This window comes from Anolis sagrei, chromosome 3, assembly GCF_037176765.1.
Source record: "Anolis sagrei isolate rAnoSag1 chromosome 3, rAnoSag1.mat, whole genome shotgun sequence".
NCBI lineage: Eukaryota > Metazoa > Chordata > Lepidosauria > Squamata > Dactyloidae > Anolis > Anolis sagrei.
In genome coordinates, this window is record NC_090023.1 from 191,797,861 (window position 1) to 191,818,006 (window position 20,146).

Consider the following 20,146-nt stretch of genomic DNA (forward strand, 5'->3'; position numbering starts at 1 on the left):
ATAGCTAAAAAGCCAATTTAAGACTAACCAATATTCTATCCCTTGAAAAGTTTTATTCTACAACAGGCAGACAAAATATCAGAAATTAAGGTAATTAGAAAGTTCGAGCACAATCAACTGACCAGAATGACGAAAGGTGAGATGAACTATTGCTAGGACCACTGAGACCCTGTTGAATCTAAATCCCAAACATCTCAAGATGAAATTAATTACAAATAGTGACATCCTAGTCTAGTGTTGTCGTCTTGGTAGTGTGTTTGTATCCCTTATCTGCTGAGTTTTGTGTCTGACAAAATTTCTCATCTCTTTTCAACTCTGTTGTTGATACTGGCAAATCTTAAACAGCGGGGCATTTCTGGCAACTAAGGATGTAATCCTTTCCTACTAATAATTTTAGTAATTCTGTTCTTGCTGTAATGAGGTCTTCAAAAAAAACCGGGCAGTTTTCAAACATATTTGAGAGTGGTTCTCTGCAAAATTCACATACTGTATACAGAGAACAATATTTTTGGATGATGAGACTGGATTCTGATTTTACTGTTGAGGCGCTAATGATTGTTATGTTGTTGTTCATTCGTTCAGTCGTCTCCGACTCTTCGTGACCTCATGGACCAGCCTACGCCAGAGCTCCCTGTTGGCCGTTACCACCCCCAGCTCCCTCAAGGTCAGTCCAGTCACTTCAAGGATGCCATCCATCCATCTTGCCCTTGGTCGGCCCCTCTTCCTTTTGCCTTCCACTTTCCCCAGCATAACTGTCTTCTCTAGGCTTTCCTGTCTCCTCATGATGTGGCCAAAGTACTTCAGCTTTGTCTCTAGTATCTTTCCCTCCAGTGAGCAGTCGGGCTTTATTTCCTGGAGGATGGACTGGTTGGATCTTCTCGCAGTCCAAGGCACTCTCAGTACTTTCCTCCAGCACCACAGCTCAAAAGCATCGATCTTCCTTCGCTCAGCCTTCCCTAAGGTCCAGCTCTCACATCCGTAGGTTACTACAGGGAATACCATGGCTTTGACTATGCGGATCTTTGTTGCCAGTGTGATGTCTCTACTCTTCACTATTTTATCGAGACTGGACATTGCTCTCCTCCCAAGAAGTAAGCGTCTTCTGATTTCCTGGCTACAGTCTGCATCTGCAGTAATCTTTGCACCTAGAAATACAAAGTCTGTCACGGCCTCCACGGTTTCTCCCTCTATTTTCCAGTTGTCAATCATTCTTGTTGCCATAATCTTGGTTTTTTTGACGTTTAGCTGCAACCCGGCTTTTGCGCTTTCTTCTTTCACCTTGATTAGAAGGCTCCTCAGCTCCTCCTCGCTTTCGGCCATCAGAGTGGTGTCATCTGCATATCTGAGGTTGTTAATGTTTCTTCCAGCAATTTTCACCCCAGCTTTGCATTCATCCAGCCCCGCACATCGCATGATGTGTTCTACATACAAGTTAAAAAGGTTGGGTGAGAGTATGCAGCCTTGCCGTACGCCTTTCCCAATCTTGAACCAGTCTGTTGTTCCGTGGTCAGTTCTGACTGTTGCTACTTGGTCCTTGTACAGATTCCTCAGGAGAGAGACAAGGTGGCTTGGTATGATTGTTATACTGATGTTTAATGATTTATGTTACAATTGTTTTTAGTTGCCCTATACTTGTCTCGTGATGTTTTGTATTGATGTTGTTCACCGCTTTGAGTCGCTTGAGGGCTGAGAAAAGCGGTATATAAATAAAGTAAACAAATAAATAAATAAATAAATGTTTGTATTGATTGTGAAAAAATATTATATTCTAAGGAAAATTTGCTGTTTTCTATACAATGTGCAAATTTAGCACAAAGTAAGTCCCAAACATTGACAATTATTGTCAGTCTAGGATTCTTCTCATCAGGGTTTCTCAACACTTGAGAAAAAGTTTTGGACTGCGGGGCAGTTTTTTAAAAATATTTTTCAAATATGCTTTTAATCCCTACCTAACACAGTGATCTGCCAGCAATTATCTTATCTGGCCAACAGATAAGAATTTTTCCAGCTGAAAAGTGTTAAAACAATATTAAGATTGTATTTCTTCTCCCTTTAGGATATGCAAACAAAAATAAGGCTTTTCAGTTTCAAAGTTCATGCAGTTCAATGCTGATATATTACCCACTACTTATTTTAAATTCATATCTGGGAGTACATGGGATTTTATATGACTTGGGATGATTCCAGAATGTCTTTAATGGTAAATTGTTTTTAAGGATATTGCAAACAGGAAACAGAAGTGTCACACTTCTGTAAGGGACAAAGAGGATTAATTGATAGCTGATAGCTATTTATATCTGAAATTTCAATGTAGTTTTATAAAATATTAATGGCACAATCCTACACATGGGTATATAATAAGTCAAAGATAAATCTCATTGTTATTAATGGAGCTTTCTCAGTGGTAAGTGGCGAGAGAATTACAGCTGTGCAGTTCAATCCTGACTCAAGGATGTAACAGATTAGACATGAAACATTCTCATTGGCAAAAATGCCCTTCTTGTGCCCCATCTTAAAGATCGGTTGACGGATCACTGTTACTAAAACTGCTTGCAGAAGAGCCAAAGGGGACAGGAGAAGACATGAGGCAGAGGAGGAGCTAAATTACATACAATTCATTCTTCTCCTCAGCCCAGGGGTACAACCACAATGTCAACACAACATTAGACCATGGGGAAGATAGTGATTTCTAACATCCCTAGGCTGAAAGCAACAACAAGTGACCTTATATCAGCTTAGCTCTTGGCCATCTTTGCTCAAACTACACAGTGCTTTTCTTTGAGAAGAAATGTAATGAAAAATCACATTCCAATAAGTGACAGTAGTGGGATCTCCATTTTTGATATCTGCTAGTATTTGAGAGCTGAATCATGGCCTTGAAGTGCTTCTTAAAAGAATGAGAAGACCTAAATCAGTGGTTCTCAACCTGGGGTCCCCAGATGTTTTGGCCTTCAACTCCCAGAAATCCTAACAGCTGCTAAACAGGCTGGGAGTTTTGGAGTTGTAGGCCAAAACCATTTGGGGACCCCAGGTTGAGAACCACTGACTGAAATCATATGTATGCCAGAAGGCCAGGGGACTGAATCTCATAAGGAACTTCTACTCAAGGAAGGCTGTATTTATTTACACAAGGACAGTATCCCAGCTGCAAGACATAGTAGCCTCACTCGGTTTTACCGCTTTACTACCACATGTCCCACCTCCTCAAGTCCAATCAACCTTGATCCCATTTTGAGGATCAGAGCATCTGGAGTAAACTGGAGGTTTTTCAAAACTGCCTTAAATTCCTTGTAAACTAAATGCTAAATTTCAGAGGACACAACTGACCAAGCCACCTCTGATACTTCTTGCCTGGGAAAATCCTACAAAATTTATGGGATTGCCAAAAGGCCACAGGCAACTTGAAAATACATACAAATGTCAAAATTGGACAGAGGATTGTCACTGAAATTGGTGCAATTTTTGTAATAACATAAAGTGCAAAACATGAAAAATAAGCAGATTTTTAAATGGATATGATGTGGTAGAAGAACACAATGCTAAAAGAGAAGAAAAATATCTTCACATCTATGTTTGCAACAATTCTTTTATAGGTTGTTGTACGTTTTCTCAGGCTACCCTGCATTCTTTATATAGAGAAAAGTAGGTTACCTTTCTAAAATAAATACTAGCAATCTTCAGCTCCAAATTAATTCAGCTCCTTATCCATCCAAACATAGTTTGTTTTGAAAAGAAGTCACGAGACATGTTTTTGTCTACTTTATACTGAGATCTATTTGTTGACTGCTTATCCTCCAACCCCCATTTTTTTTCTGAAGAATCTGACACTTCATAAATATGTTTTGCCAGCTGGCTCTTAGTATTGGATAATATATCATTATAGTGGCATTACTACTAACCAACTAATAACAGCTCCAGATGGCAAGGGTGCACTTTGGGAGATCACAGCCAGAAAAGAACCTGTCTTTGAAGCTTATTTTTTCCCTTCAAACTGCATTTACCATATGAAAAGAAGCAAGGTTGTGGCTGTGCTCAGACTAACGGCATTTGTACTGTTTTAAAGCAATCTATATTCCTTTGAAAGGTATGTACTCTAAGGGCCAGAAGGAGTAAAGTAAACAGTAAAAAAGGAAGAGGAGGAGGGGGGATGGGGAGGAGGAAAAAGCTTAATGGGATACGTTTTTGTATATGTTCTTGTGAATACAGGTCCAAATCTGAAAAAAAGTTTGGAAAATAATATTTGGAAAAAAAGATTACTCCAGATTTTCAGATGTCTAGACTAGGACCAACTTTATAGTTTGAAGGGTCTTATACACTATTTAAATAATATATGAATAAAAATGTAATGTTCGTTTGTGGGATTAACAGAACTCAAAAACCACTGGACAAATTGACACCAAATTTGGACAGAAGACACCTAACAACACAATGTATGTTCTTCCCACAAAAAAATTGATTTTGTCATTTGGGAATTGTAGTTTATAGTTCACCTACAATCAAAGAGCACTCTGAATCCCACCAACGATGGAATTGAACCAAACTTGGCACAGTTCTCCCATGACCAGTAGAAAATACTGGAAGTGTTTGGTGGGCAGTGTCCTTTGGTTTTGGAGTTGTAGTTCACCTACATCCAGAGATCACTGTGGACTCAATGATGGATCTGGACCAAACGTTACACAAATACTCAATATGCCCAAATGTGAACAATGGTGAAGTTTGGGGAAAATAGAATCTTGACCTTTGGGAGTTGTAGTTGCTGGGATTTATAGTTGACCTACAATCAAAGAGCATTCTGAACCCCACCAACAATAGAATTGGGCCAAACCTCCCTCATGTGGGCCACAGCAACGCGTGGAAGGGGACAGCTAGTAATAATTTGCCACTGCACTTACTAGTCACGTGAATGTGTCATTGTACAACAATGGTGGGCAAAGTGCATCTCACATTTTCAGGCCTGCACAACCTATGCCCCCCCCCCCCCAGGTGTTTGTGGCTCAGATTCTCAGTTTATCAAATGGTCAGGAAATCTGGAAGTCCAAAATGCCTGGTGGACTACAGGTTGTGCAGGCCTGCTCAATATGTCTGCTCATCATTCCTTAGGACTGCTAGTGTTTTTAATATAACAACATCTGAAGGAACCATGCTTACTGTGATCTTTTTCCTTCTAGCAGCTGCCTGACCTCCTCCTAAGCTAACTTGGGTGAGAAACCTGAGTCCTCTGGGCACAACTCTGCTTAACTCCCAGCTGCTGGGGAAGGGAGCGAAGCCTAATTACACCTATACTACTGTCAGTCCATTGGTTGCCAATTAAATTTCAGGCAAAGTAAAAAGTGTTGGTTTTGAACAGATTTTCTTTATTATTAATTTTTTTTTTATAAAAACTTTGAAAATTTACCAAAACTCCATGGAGAAGTCAAGCTAACAGAGGTCCATGTGTTCTACCACTGTAGCAAGTTTCATCAGGATTGGTCTAAAAATGAGGGAGGGAGAATCCCCTGAAGTTTCACCAGTTCTGCTTTTTCCTACTGTGCATGCGTGTCTGCATTAACGAATCAATTTGGAAGTTTTGGAAATTTTGATTTTTTTTTTAAAAAAATCGTAATTGACTTTAAAATCGAAACACCAGCGCCCCCTAAATTTGAAATGAGTTTTAAACCATTTTTTTGATCAACCAAGCTAGTAGCACCCTATGAAGAAGAAACCTTCAAGAGGGTTTGTTATTGACGTTACTGCTTTCTACAAATGAAGGAACACATTTGTGTTGGTCTATTTTCTCTTGCCTCCAATTTTCTTCAGCATTATTTTTTCCAGTGAGTCCCATTTTCTTGCCTTGTGTCCAAGTACACCACCGTCATTTTGATTTTGAATGACATTTTAGTCTTTGTTTGCACTAAGACCCACTTTTTTGTCTGTTTGGCAATGTAAAGGATCCACAAAACTCTCTGCCAGCACAAGATTTCAAACAATTTGGTTACTGATTTTGTTAAGAATTACAAAATGGATTGATTCAATTACAGGTTGTTACAGGTTTGAAAATCTGCCATCACCACCACTGGCCAAGAAAGTTATCAAATGAGCGGCACAAAGTTTCAACCAAATACTACTTTAAAACATTATTGTATACTTTAAAAATATTATTATAATTGTCTAATCCTCATCCAAATCTGAGATATTGAAATTCTAGTCAGTGTTCCTTTCAGCAGACAAGATTTTTCTTTTTTGCTTAAACTCTTAATTAGAAAGCATAATTGAGAGTTTTAATTAGTTGAAAACAGCTACTCCTGCAGGTAAATTCTATTAAAGAGTGGAGCTTGCCTGAGCTGTGAATTTTCCTCCCCGACTCCCTGCTTTACTCCCAAGGTTCTGTTAATGTATTTTTTGCCAATTACAAATGCATTGGATTCTACCTTTGATTTAAAAGTGTAATTCTCAACTAAGGATAACTAATTCAATAATTTAAATTACAAACCAAAAATTACATGTGGCCAAGGTCACCATTATACTTCTTAAATAAGCCATAGGCAATACCGTAATATGAAAGCAATCTTGCCATGTTGGGGGCAATTAGAATTTGAGAAATGAAAGTGAAAATATCTTGTAGTATATTGCCTCTAATGTATACTGTGAAGGTTTTTGTGCTGCAAATAGAATTGTCTTCTAAGTATAAATGTTCAAAGAAAATAAAATGAGATTATAGTACATTACATATTGTTACTATAGGCCTAAATACCCTAAAGGCCCAGTACCCATCTGGTTTTGGAAGCTAAGCTATGCCTGTACTAGTTTGTACTTGAATGGGAGGTCACAAAGAACACCGGGTACTGTAGACTGTATTTCAGAGGAAGGAATGGACAAAAACACATTTGGGTGTTCCCTCCCTAAGAAAAATCTATGAAATTCATAGGCCATCATAAGTCAACAAGCAATTTGAAGGTTCACAGACACATGCAGATACTCTAATATAATCATAGATTTTCTTTGGCAATTCTGCCATTAAATCTTTACAGTTTGCCCTCAAGGTAATCTTCATGATTTTTTACACGAGAAGAGCCCACTGTTTTTAAAAACCAGCACAAGCTTGTAAAACAAATAATTTCTATCCCCATACCACAGTCATATCAAAAACATACTGGTTCATGAGGCATGAAAGAAAAGTTCAGTTTGAAAGTTCTATCATGAAATGAAGCAATAGCTCACATTGCTTGTCATAGTAAAACTCTGACAAATGTTTGAGAAAGGATATGTTTAGCTTTATGTAGCCATTTAATGGCTTGCAATCTCCACACGTAAGGAAGGGGACCTGCCTGCACTTTCTGATTGTCACTTTGACAATGCAAATTTACATATTTCAAGAGGAAATCCTATCATACCTACTAAATGTTCCTACACAAAGGCAGAGAAACTCCATAGGGCCCATCCAGACAGTACCTTTATTGCAGTAAGGGGTTCAAATTAGGATCCCCCCCCTTTCCTGCATGGTTCAAAACTGCTTCAAAAATCTAAATTCGGAAGTTTTTTTATGACTTTCAGGCTCTTGCGAACGAACCTATGCAACCCTACTACATAGCCATGAAAAGTACTATCTGATCTTGGACAAGTCTCAGCCTCATCCTTTCTGAATGATTCTTGCCACAAACAATCTGTGATAATTTTGTCTTAGGTTCTATAGATCAGAAATCACATGGGAATTATACAACAACAACAATGTGGTTTTTGGGAAACCCAGATATTAGCATCTCTGTCCTCCAGTTCCATCCAGAGAATAATTGTCCAGTTTAAACAGCATTCTGATAAAGCAGAAGAGAGAAAAAATCTCCTTTACAGAAATAAATAAACAGGTATAAAGAAAGCTTCTACATTTTGCAGGATAATGGTTCTCAGGTGTATTCTTTGCTTGCCTCTAATTGCAAAATACGGACTGCAAATTCCATATTGTATGAGCAAGGCCAAGTCAAGTGTTTTAATGAATGGCTGAAGAGGTTTCAAAGTCCCTTTGGCCCAAAGAAGCATTTTTCTTCTCCCTGTTATTTGTTATGATCTTGCAGTAAGCAATTTTGCAGTGTAGATTATTATATTGCTTAAAATTACCATGCTGTTTTGGTTCAATTAAGTGATTTTTTTACCTCATTGTTTCTTTAAATATGGGAAGAATGTAACAAGTCCTGTTCAGGAGTTAACTGTAGATACTTAAAATCAAGCAAGTTCACCAGAGTGGTACTGGTGATGCTGATGATGTTGATGATGAAGATGCTTATGATAATGGTCATGGGTGTGATGGTGAATATAGTGCCATCAATGTACCATTGGCTTTTTGCATTTGAAGGTGAGCTGTTCTATTATTCACAAATTCCATTAATATGTTCTCTCTAGGAATCTCTAGACCAGTGGTTCCCAACCTCTGGGTTCCCAGATGTTTTGGCCTTCAACTCCCAAAAATCCTAACAGCTGGTAAACTGGCTGGGATCATAGAATCATAGAATCAAAGAGTTGGAAGAGACCTCATGGGCCATCCAGTCCAACCCCCTGCCAAGAAGCAGGAATATTGCATTCAAATCACCCCTGACAGATGGCCATCCAGCCTCTGTTTAAAAGCTTCCAAAGAAGGAGCCTCCACCACACTCCGGAGCAGAGATTTCCACTGCTGAATGGCTCTCGCAGTCAGGAAGTTCTTCCTCATGTTCAGATGGAATCTCCTTTCTTGTAGTTTGAAGCCATTGTTTTGCGTTCTAGTCTCTAGGGAAGCAGAAAACAAGCTTGCTCCCTCCTCCCTGTGGCTTCCTCTCACATATTTATACATGGCTATCATATCTCCTCTCAGCCTTCTCTTCTTCAGGCTAAACATGCCCAGCTCCTTAAGCCGCTCCTCATAGGGCTTGTTCTGCAGACCCTTGATCATTTTAGTTGCCCTCCTCTGGACACATTCCAGCTTGTCAATATCTCTCTTGAATTGTGGTGCCCAGAATTGGACACAATATTCCAGGTGTAGTCTAACCAAAGCAGAATAGAGGGATAGCATTACTTCCCTAGATCTAGAAACTATGCTCCTATTAATGCAGGCCAATATCCCATTGGCTTTTTTTGCCGCCACATCACATTGTTGGCTCATGTTTAACTTGTTGTCCACGAGGACTCCAAGATCTTTTTCTGTGAGTTGTAGGCCAAAACACCTAGGGACCCACAGTGTGAGAACCACTGCTCTAGGTGCTCCAATGCAATTTGCACCAGAAGTGTACCAAAGAGTAATGGCAGAAAATCTAAATGCCTAGACTGAACAGTTTCCTAGAAAATTTTAGGTATTTCAGTGTGATCTGGCAGCAATTATAGAATCATTCTGGAGGACCTGGAGGTTTCTAAGAAAGGTGCTCTCTGCTTATATTGCAATGAACATTGAAAGAACACGTAATTTACTAGCATCTTTTTGGAAATGCTTTTGACAGTATTGAAAGTTCAGTTTAAGTAAATGATAATTCTAAATGATTTTCAAGATCAGGTTATCAATAGACTGAATATTCACAGGGAGGTGAAATTCTTGCCTCAGATCCCCAAATTCTTGCCTCTAAGTAACTAAGATTCTATATAGATGCATGCAGACATCATGGGGGGAAATTCTGTAGAGTTTAATGGCAATACAGTGTTCCCTCACTTATCATGGGTGTTCAATTCCAGGACCACCCACAATAAGTGAAAATTCGTGAAGTAGGGATGCTCCGCCCAGTTGGCGGTGGCGGCCTCCTCCTCCTCGCCGCCTCTGCTGCTCCTGGCCTTGGAGGCCCCTTGGGCACCATTGACGGCACTGCCAGGTTGGGCTGAAGCCTGGTCTGAGGCCTCAGCCCAGCCTGGCAGTGCTGTCAATGGAGCCCAAGTGGCTTCTGAGGCCGGGAGCATCAGAAGCGGCTAGAAGGAGGAGGCCACTGGTGAGTGGGCAGAGCCTCCTCCTTCTCACCACCTCCACTACTCCTGGCCTCAGAGGCCCCTTGGGCACCATTGATGGCACTGCCAGGCTGGGCTGAGGCCTCCGAGGAAGGATTGGGAAGCAGAGGGGGCGGTGAGGAGGAGGAGGCCGCCACTGATGGGCACGGAGACAAGTCCCAGGGTAAGGCCCAGCGCCTGGCTCCCCCTCACCTCCTTCTCTTCTTCCTCCTCCCCCCCCCCACAGCTCCCAGGGGGAGTCTGCAATAAGCAAACTGCAATAAGCAAATAGTGAGAGAACACTGTATCTCCTTTTCTTTTTAAAATATGAACAATTCTAGCTAGTCAGAAAAAGTATGACATTTTTCCCATTACATTAATTTTTGTCAGTTGTGTGCTACACTTCTGAATTTCAGGTAAACAAAGACTATACAATTCACTCAAAATTGGAGCAAGGCCATTACCTGCAGGTTTTTTTCCAGCTCACTTACATTTTCCACTTCCATATTTCTAGCATATTGATAAAACAATGCACAAAATATGTCATGAAGGGACCATGTGTGTTATTTTATCCAAAGTATTTTTCTGCAATGTTTTCAGATGCCCATGTGTCCACTTATGCATCAGTAAAGCATCAAGCAATGTGAATAGTAATGATACCAATACATCTTTATGTGCAGTTACATGAATGATTCATTTTTGGTAGTGTTTTATTAATGCACACATGTATATTGGAAACAAAAGGCAGCACATGTGGAAAAGTTGAATCCTGCAGCAAACTATGCATTAACAGCTCTCTATGAAATTTGGAAATGAAGAACAAAAGATTCCTAAACCACTGGTTCGGTTTGGAAATAAGATCAGATAATTTGGAATGCCAGCATTTATTTAAAGAGTAATTTGAGCCAGGAACAGCATGCCCATGTTGAAATTTCATAGCGAATTTGAAATCACAGTGTTGGATTGGCTCTCACAACATGATGGCATCACACAGCCAAACACTTTTAAATCAATGAATGAAAATTTGCTTATTAAAATTCACATTACACATAAAGACATGGCCTTTCTGTACCATGTATTTGCAGCACATTTGACTGTGCAGAATTTTTATATGGGGACATATTGCTGCTATGTGTCAAGGATCCGAAGAATGGGACAGCAATCTCTTGTCTGTACTGAAAGAGAAATAGAAGAAATATGGTTTCCTTCTCAATCCCAAATGGGGAATCAACCAAAAAACAGGAAGATGACAGTTTTTCAAATGTAAAGATTTATCAGTTTCAACTTCATTTCATTTCTTTAAATGCTAGTAAGGGATTGCATTTTCCCCTCTTCCTTGTTTTGTATTGAGTTTCAAGAAGTTTTACTTGCATTGATATTATGTTTTCAATGTACCAAATGAGACATATTTTCCCACTGACTAAAGCATTTTTGTGCATATTTTCAAATAATATCTTATGCATGTTAATAAAATGAAATTCAAAATCCAGAACAGAGAAATTTATTGGCAAACAGAACTGCAGGGCAAAAAGAAAAATCATACATGCTTTCAAAGTTCTACATATTGGAAATAACAGTCTTCTTCAAGCCTCCACAAGTTATTTGTACATGATTCTGCTTGCTTATTGTATTGTATATGTATATTTTGGTATATTTTGGTATGCATATACCAAAGGGAAAACTGGTATGCAGTTTTCCCTTTATTCTATGCTTTTTGAGGTTGTGAGAGAGATTGCAAACCACATGATCAGATCTGGGACTGCTGATGCTGACTCCATTTTAGAACATAGAGATACTATTAGATTTTGGACTGTTAAGGACAAACTTGCATTGCTGTTGATTATATATATAAAAAAAAGCCATGTTATCTGCATAGAGAAACCACTTCAAAATAATCTGTAACTGGATTGTCTAGTTAGGTACCTGTATGCTGAATACATGAAGGTTGTGAATAAACCAAATACATTATTCATTTTTGTCTCTTGAGTGAAGGATATAAAACTATTTGTTTTTAAGGGAGAGTAGATATATTTTTGGGCACTGAAAAACTCTTCTGAAATTCAGCTGTTTTTATTCACGGGGTTTCCAAAGGTTTATGATCTCTAAAAGGGCAAGAGGCTACTATAAACAAAAGTATAATCCAATAATATAAACCATAATAATGTTTTTCATATATATGCAATGGTCATAGAACATTCAATGTACAATCAAAGCTTATTGAAGTTCAAAGTATACTTAACAATGAATCAAAATGCAAGTCTTTTAACCAAAATCTTGTTTACATGGGAAAGACAGCAGAATCCAAAGGAGTATAATCAGTGTATTAAAAACAAACGTACTTATAGAAAGCATCTTTCTTAAATCAAGGTTTGCAAATCCAATATCATACAAAGTTCATGTTCCACATGGAGGACTATGTAAATCACAGATTGTAAGTACAATCCAATTTTCCAATGTAGAAAATTCTTCAAGTAAATCAATATGTAAGTATCAATGACGAAGTGGACCTATAGGGAATACATATGAGTAGTCCTCCATGTGGAACATGAACTTTGTATGATATTGGACTCACAAACCTTGATTTAAGAAAGATGCTTTCTGTAAGTATGTATGTTTGTAATACATTGATTATATTCCCTTGGATTCTGCTTTAGGAATCATCTGTCTTTCCCATGTAAAGATGATTTTGGTTAAGAGACTTGCATTTTGATTCATTGTTAAGTATACTTTGAACTTCGATAAGCTTTGATTGTACATTGAATGTTCTATGACCATTGCATATATATGAAAAACATTCTTGTGGTTTATATTATTGGATTATATTTTTTAAATAGTGGCCTCTTGCCCATGTACTTTGGGGAATCCTTTCTCTGTTTTATGATCTCTAAAAGGTCATGCCTTTCCAAAACTACAGGTTTTTTCATCCAGGCAAAAGGTGTTAAAAACATACTGGAGGAAAAAAAAAGTGATGGTGTGAGTGTTGAATACTTACATTCTATATCAAATGTTCTTTCTGTTCTGGTTGGTCAAGTAAAGGCAAAGATCTCCTCTTGGCCATGTGGGAAACAAGACAAAATATAGTAAAAATGTGAATCAAAAGCAGTGATTTAACTCCTCTTGGGTTCTGGGGTATCTCTAACTTTTGTAAAGCCACAGGCCCCTTTCTTAAGCAGAAAACACTGACTTTCTCAGGAAGTTTTTGTACTGCTACATCAGGAAGAACTTTTAGGTGTTATATAGGTAAAACTCAGCCAATTAATGTTTTCTATTTTTGCTACCTTTTGAGTATGACTCTGGATTTCGAAGCACTGATTTCCAATTTGAAGTGCTTCCTTTAGGACAAAAATGTCATCCTCTCAGTATGACTCTGGCCGAAAAACGTTCTCTTTCCACTCAGCCTCAGCATGCTCTCTGAACTAACTCCTTTTACCACAGGCAAGTTTCTTTCTCCTGGAGATAGTACACTTTTCTGTTCAGATTGAAATCCAGTCATAAATACATAGGTTGCTTTCTAAATATGTCAAGCACCTACAGTAGCTGTTCCTTTTGATTCCACATTTGAAGAATCCGGGGGGCATTTCCAGTGTAGAATTAATGGAGTTTGACACTACTTTAACTGCCATGACTCAAAGCTATGAGATCTTGGTAGCTGGAGCTCTACAAGATCTTTAGCTGTCTCTAACATTTTTTGATGATATCTCATTCCAGTTGTGATTTGGACATTATGTCTCCGGTATGAGAATTTAGGATACTTTTGCTTCACTTATTATTAAAATAAAACAATGTGTTGTTTGTGATTTTATTTTCCTAAAATGAGCTGTTGAGAAAGTTGTAGCATTTGCACAAATTTGGCAAGATTATTAATCCTTTGGAAGATATATTGGGTAATCATTGGATAATTCAATAATCTCTGAATGGAAAAATTCTATAATAGTTTCTTAAACTAGATAAATAGCAAACACCAGAATTTTCATATTTCTGCCTCAGAATTACAATGTGCTTTCTTTTATGTGTGAATGTATGTTTTTATAGTATGATTTCAAACATTACTGGTAAATTGCAAAATGTGCCTTCATAATGCACGGAAGAGACTATTATTATTATTTTATGTTACTTGCCTCTTCTTGTGGCTCGAGGTGGAATACAACACTATTGATCCAGACAGAAAAAACACAACACTCTTAAAACGCATATACCAAGAGACAAACACCAACACCAATAAAAGGCAGGTTAAAATTCACAGTTGTGTCTTGGATTCTGACAGCTGATTTAGCTGTTGACTCTCTTCTGGCAAGTCATCTCACAGTCATGGGACTGCTGATGTAAAGATCCTTTGGGTGACAATTAGCAGTTGGGTTCTGGTTGTTTGGAGCCCCCTCCCCCGAGAAACAAAATTTCTTGGGGGGGGGGGAATTGTATGGGAGAAGATGCTACTGCAGGTAATCTTGACCCAAACCATGTAGGGTCAAAACCAAAACTTTGTTCTTTGCTCAGAAGCTAATTGGAAACCAGTGGAGTAGCTTTAATATGGATGTAAATGTGCTCACTCCTATATGTTCCTGTGACCAATTGTTGTGTTTTCCAAACTTGGTACAGAGATAGCCCAAGGTACAGCGCATTGCAAAAGTCCAACCTTAAAGTTCCCCAGTGCTTTAGTCCCCCAATTCTAGGAAGGGGCACAGTTGGTATATCATCTGAAGCTGGTAATATGCATTCCTGATGTAGTGCATTTGCCATGAATATCATTAATCCAGACCTTTGTTTGTTAATGATTCAGTGACAGAATGTATGTAAACAATATATTTTGTTTAGGAAAATCACACATCAAAATTCAGTTTCAGTAGTCACCATCTTGGGAGCAGATAGCAGAATTTGATGTGCGTGTTAGTGTAAGACAGTGAAATAAGACTTTAACAGATATGTCCCATAACATCCTCAAAAATACAGTGCTTATTGAGATGACATATGCTAATGCATTAGCATGATGTAGACAAAAATAGGATACACTTGGTATAATTAATGTGTTATCACTAGACCTTGGAATACTAATTTTGAAAACAAATTCTATAATGTTATATGTTAGAAATAGGAAAATTAATTTGATGGCACAAATATATATAACTGAAATGTTATGATTTGCAACTTACCACTTGGGTTGGGCCATAGAAATTACATAGTACAGGATGGAGGTTAGCACTGTTGAGCTTAAGAAATCATATTTGTTACTAGCTCATTTAAAAAAATCTTAAATCTTAAAATGTTCTTTCTTTCAAGCTGGAATTTCTTCCCTGTATGGATTACAAAACCCAAGATAGAATTGTTGCCTGGGAATGGCAAGAGTCCCACACACCTGGAAACTGTCATGTTTATACCAACACATGCCCTTCACTCGTTCTTTAAATGTCTTGCTTGTTCAAGGAGTGATTTATTTCAGTTGGAGGGCATTGATTCACCTCAAGCACAGCTATAAGTGGATATCGGGAAGGATCAGTCAGTGAATCAAGAATATACAGCTCTTAATCTGAAGTATTTTCAAAGTCTCTGAGTATATGCAGGATATTTCCTAGCACAACTGCAACACTGAAACATGTTTTGCTTTCTGATTTTCCGAAGTTTTGTGTGCAAAGATCTCTAGTAGATCGCAAGTTTTGCAGGCATCTAGAGTTTTCATGATCATATACCTGACAGGCCCATTCTTCTCTGTACCCAATTTACTGTAACTTTATAATTAAAAGAATATGAGAAAGAATGGAGATGGTGGAGGAAAAGAATGGAAATATGAGAGATAGATGACATAGCAAAGAGATTGGGGAAAAGAGAGATAGCTTGAGGATCCAACAGCCTAGCACTATGTGAGTAATACATTAAAGAACTGCAAAGGGGTGCACTGCAGTTCACTTGAAATAATATTGCATTGTTCTTATATTCTGGACTGAATGTAATAAACTGGAGGGAGGGGAACTAAATACAGTATACTTCCCCTGGAGTGCTTCCTTTTTGTATGTAACTTTAATTGCATTTTATCCCAAAATATACAACAGAAAGTAATCTATAGCAGTGGTTCCGAAAGCGTGTTCCCTGGAATCCTAGGGTACTGCAAAGCATTGGGATTCTGCAAAAAAAAAAAAAAAAAAAAAATCCAGAATATGAAGAGTCTGTGCCAGAATATGAAGATTTTATTGAAATTCAATGTATCTTAGCTTTAATAATGAATTTCTAATCTGTGTCATGAATATTGGGTAGGACTGATAGACATACAGCTGTCAGTACTCAGAAAGGCTATCCAAACAATGTCCCCCTTCATGTCCATCTATCAGTGCAAAATCAGGTTTTTTAGCTTATACTTAGACCAATTTAAAAATTATTTTAACAACAAAAATGAAACAATTTAATTCATCACTTTTTCTGGTACCAAAATAAAGGTTTGTTGTTATATTTAAATGTTTTTTTCTTTCTTCCCAAATTTACTACATTATACAAGACACTCAGGCAATAGGAGTAGATGAAAGAAGGAAAAACTTTGTGTGTTTGTAATGCATAGGGACATAGTTAGGGTTCCAAGGAGGTAAAGGGGGTTCTGTGACTAAAAGTCAATAGGAAGGTCTCCCTCTTTCTTTCTCTCCCTTTTCTACTTCCTTGCTGACTTCACCCTCTCCAAAAAATCAGATTAATACCTAACAATATAGCAATGTGACATTTTTCTTCCAGTTCTAGTGAGTTTTCTGCCGAAGTAGCAACTCTATCTGTTTTCAGGGATATGACAGAGGAAAAGGCATTCATCTAACTAATTCTAACAACTTTATTCACTGAAGCATATTTAAAATTGCAGAATTAATTGAGGAATTTCAAAAGTTACGTGAAATCACTAAAAAACGAAATCTCAATTAGTTAAACAGGTAGTTATTCCCAAAGTATACTTATGACAACATTGTTGTGAGCAAATGCCACATTATAAATGTTTAGGATGAGGATGTTACATTAACCCAGATATAATGGATCCAGAGATAATGAAATAAGGCAGAAAAGTTTATATTTCTTCATGATAACAAGACTATGCAGCATAATATAATGAGGAAGTCAGAATAGAGTCCAAATAAGAGTCTCAGTGCTTCCTTACATCTCATTTTTGTTCTGTTTTTCTTTCTCTTTGACATTTGAGGTTGCTGCTTTGGTAGATTTCCAGAAGCACAATGGGCTCAGGGGAATAAAATACAAGCACTTGCATTTGCTGTACATATTACTTGCTCACCTTTCAGGGAAAGCCTAATTGTCTAATTTTGTCCTGACATTCAGAACTGCTCCACTAAATGAAATAACAGAAACTGGGCTGGGGGTGGATATTGCCAATGGTTGCTGAAGCAATGAATAGTTCTCTGCAACTTTAAATGCTAAATATCAGCTTATTTATTCTTCTACATTAGATCTCATGTAGAATTTCATCATGTACTTTTTTGTATTTTTACTGCTGCCTCTGCATTTTTTTGCTGCACATTTCACAAAAAGAGCCATTTCAGCTTGCTTCTTTTCCCTATTTAAAGTAGAAATGGCAACATTAGACATAATTCATTAACCATAAATGGTCATAAACATCCAATTTATTTATGTTAATAATGTGTAGGGAAAGTTTTTAACATGCTGAGTTGCAGTTACATTATTTGTCAATGTTAACATTAGAAACTGTAAGACTGACCAAAAATGCATAGAATAATTTGTTGGACATTGTTGGCCTTGAGTGACACATGTTGTTGCCTCTTTCTGAAATGCTCTTTTGGGAGATTAAGCTGCCTTCTCCAAAATGGGACTTTGCAAATGTACATACATCTCATAGGCACTATATGGAAGCACCCTCAGAGGGCCAACTGCCTCTAACTACTAGGCTTGTTTGATTTTAAAAAATGGTTCCAAACTCATTTTTGGATGTAGGAGGTACTGGTGGTTCGATTATAATGTCAATTCCGATTTTCACAGAAAAAAAATGTTCAAAACTTTTTGAAACTTCCGAAACTTCTGAATCCTTTCGTTAATTTTTTGAAAGTGTTATTTCCTGTTTCATTCGGTGGTCTTTACTTTGAAAGAAGTTGTTTTACTCCAGAAGTGGGGGAAAGCAAGCAGAGGAAATTATTTCCTTCTCTGATTTAAAACTGGCTTCTCTGGCTTGAGCCGATGCCAGGGACTAGAAGTGGGGAAAAGCAAGCAGAGTAAATTATTTCATTCTCTGATTTAAAACTGGCTTCTCTGGCTTGAGCTGAGGCCAGGAAATTCCTTCCTTCTCTGGTTTAAAACTGGCTTCTCTGGCTTGAGCCTACACCAGGGACCAGAAGCAGGGAAATGCTGAATAATTTCTGACTTACTTTATGAGTTGTAACAAAAATGGCGGAAGAAGCTTCGGAAGGGCAAATGGACTTCTGGTTTTCTTAAAAATGGTAATTTTTCCCAATTTATTCCAAATTATGAAGATTCCAACAGTACCTAACCATGCCTACTGGCTACCACAGTAAGTTTTCTCATCCAGGCATTCAAAAATGCCAGAAGCAATGCCATTGCAGAGATAGCTTGGTGCTTCTTTTAGAATCTCCCAGTGCCAACTATGTTCTTGCCTTTTGCCTCTACTCAGGGAGGGGGGTGGTGGTTCCTTTTTGGTAAGAGTTCGGGTACATTGTTCCATGGATAAGTTGACACAGGGGTTTGATTAAAATTTTGAGAATTATTCATAAGCAGATATAATGTGTGTATTCATCTGCACATGAATATTTGCCTGCATACAAAAATACCCTCCTCGCTCTCCCATTCAATTGCCATGTGTGACCCTCAAGCTGAAGGCTTCCATGTCAGTGGGACATCACACCTTCTCCAGGTTTCAGCTCTAAAAAGCTATCCAAGGCTCTGAGATTTAACCCCAAAGCAGGTCCCACATCTTGGCTTCCTCCTTTAAAGATTGGGCATTAACCCACTGACATCAGAGCCACCTGCCTTCACTGATGTACAGCCTATTAATATTGAGAAATAGCAATCTTCTGGGTAGATTATCTTTAATGTGTTGCAAGTCACTTAAATTGACAAACTGTAAGATCAGATAGAGCCCTGAGGACAAAACATGGCAATGGCTCTTGCCAACCCCTGTCTCGTTAGTCGAAAGATAATCATATCATAAACGAATTTCCTATTTAAAATGCCAGTCAACTGATAACTGATGGGGTGATCTTGAAACCATAATTACCATTTCTTCAAGCATGCTTCTCAAGTGCCCCTCAGCCAGGAACCCTCTAAATTGGTTGTCATGCTTTAAATTCTCTGTCTTTTTTCATTGGCTTTACAAAATGTCCACCCACTCATTTTTTCCATCTCATACAAATTAGAAAATGGATAGGACTTTTTTCTAAATTTTCTTTTAAAAAACAAAAATATCAAGGGTTCATCATTTAACATGAATTGTACGTAAAATTGAGGGTGGAACCTTCATGTCAATATTTCAATAGAGCACTCCTTAAAAGGGACTGGCTTATATTGTTTCTGCTATGACTTTAAATGAGGAAGGAATTGACACAATGTGGAGGCCAAAGAAGAGAAACCTGTTCCCACTTAAGGACCAAACTCAATTGCACAAAAATTCTCAGAGGCCCCCTTGCAATGGTAGTGACCAGAGGAAAAGAGAGAGGATGTTTTAGCATAATGCTCTCACACTGACAACAGCTAAGGGGTGGGACCTATATGGAAACTGGAAAATCACAAAGCCATGATATTATAGTGTTGGTTGTTTGAATATCCCTAGGAACCACATTTTTAAAACAAAGAAAATGCCATGATAACATATTTACAAACTGCGATCATTGCAGGTTCCCAAAGATATAAATCACCAGGACATACTTCTCTGAAAGAATAACTTGGCAAGAATGGCACCAAAGCACAGTTCAAGAGAATTTGTGAAGGGATTAGGCTGTAAGAAATTTCCACAATCAGATGAAAATGTATTCATTCAAATAAAATAAAGCAGTGGTCATTGGTATATTTTCTGCCAGCGCAGAAAGATGGGTTATGTTCTTCAATTGTCATTTCAGAAAAAAAAATTCTCTGTAGTAATTTTATTATGCCTCACCATGGCCCCCGGTGGCACAGTGGGTTAAACCCCTGTGCTGGCAGGACTGAAGACCAACAGGTTGCAGGTTCGAATCCGGGGAGAGGTGGATGAGCTCCCTCTATCAGCTCCAGCTCCTCATGCGGGGACATGAGAGAAGCCTCC

General features: G+C 38.1%; 1 pseudogene; it reads left to right on the top strand.

Annotated features, from left to right (window-relative positions):
- The first annotated feature begins 9,702 nt into the window (after positions 1–9,702).
- Positions 9,703–20,146, top strand: part of LOC137096587 (delta-aminolevulinic acid dehydratase-like) — a 39,412-nt pseudogene continuing 28,968 nt past the window's right edge.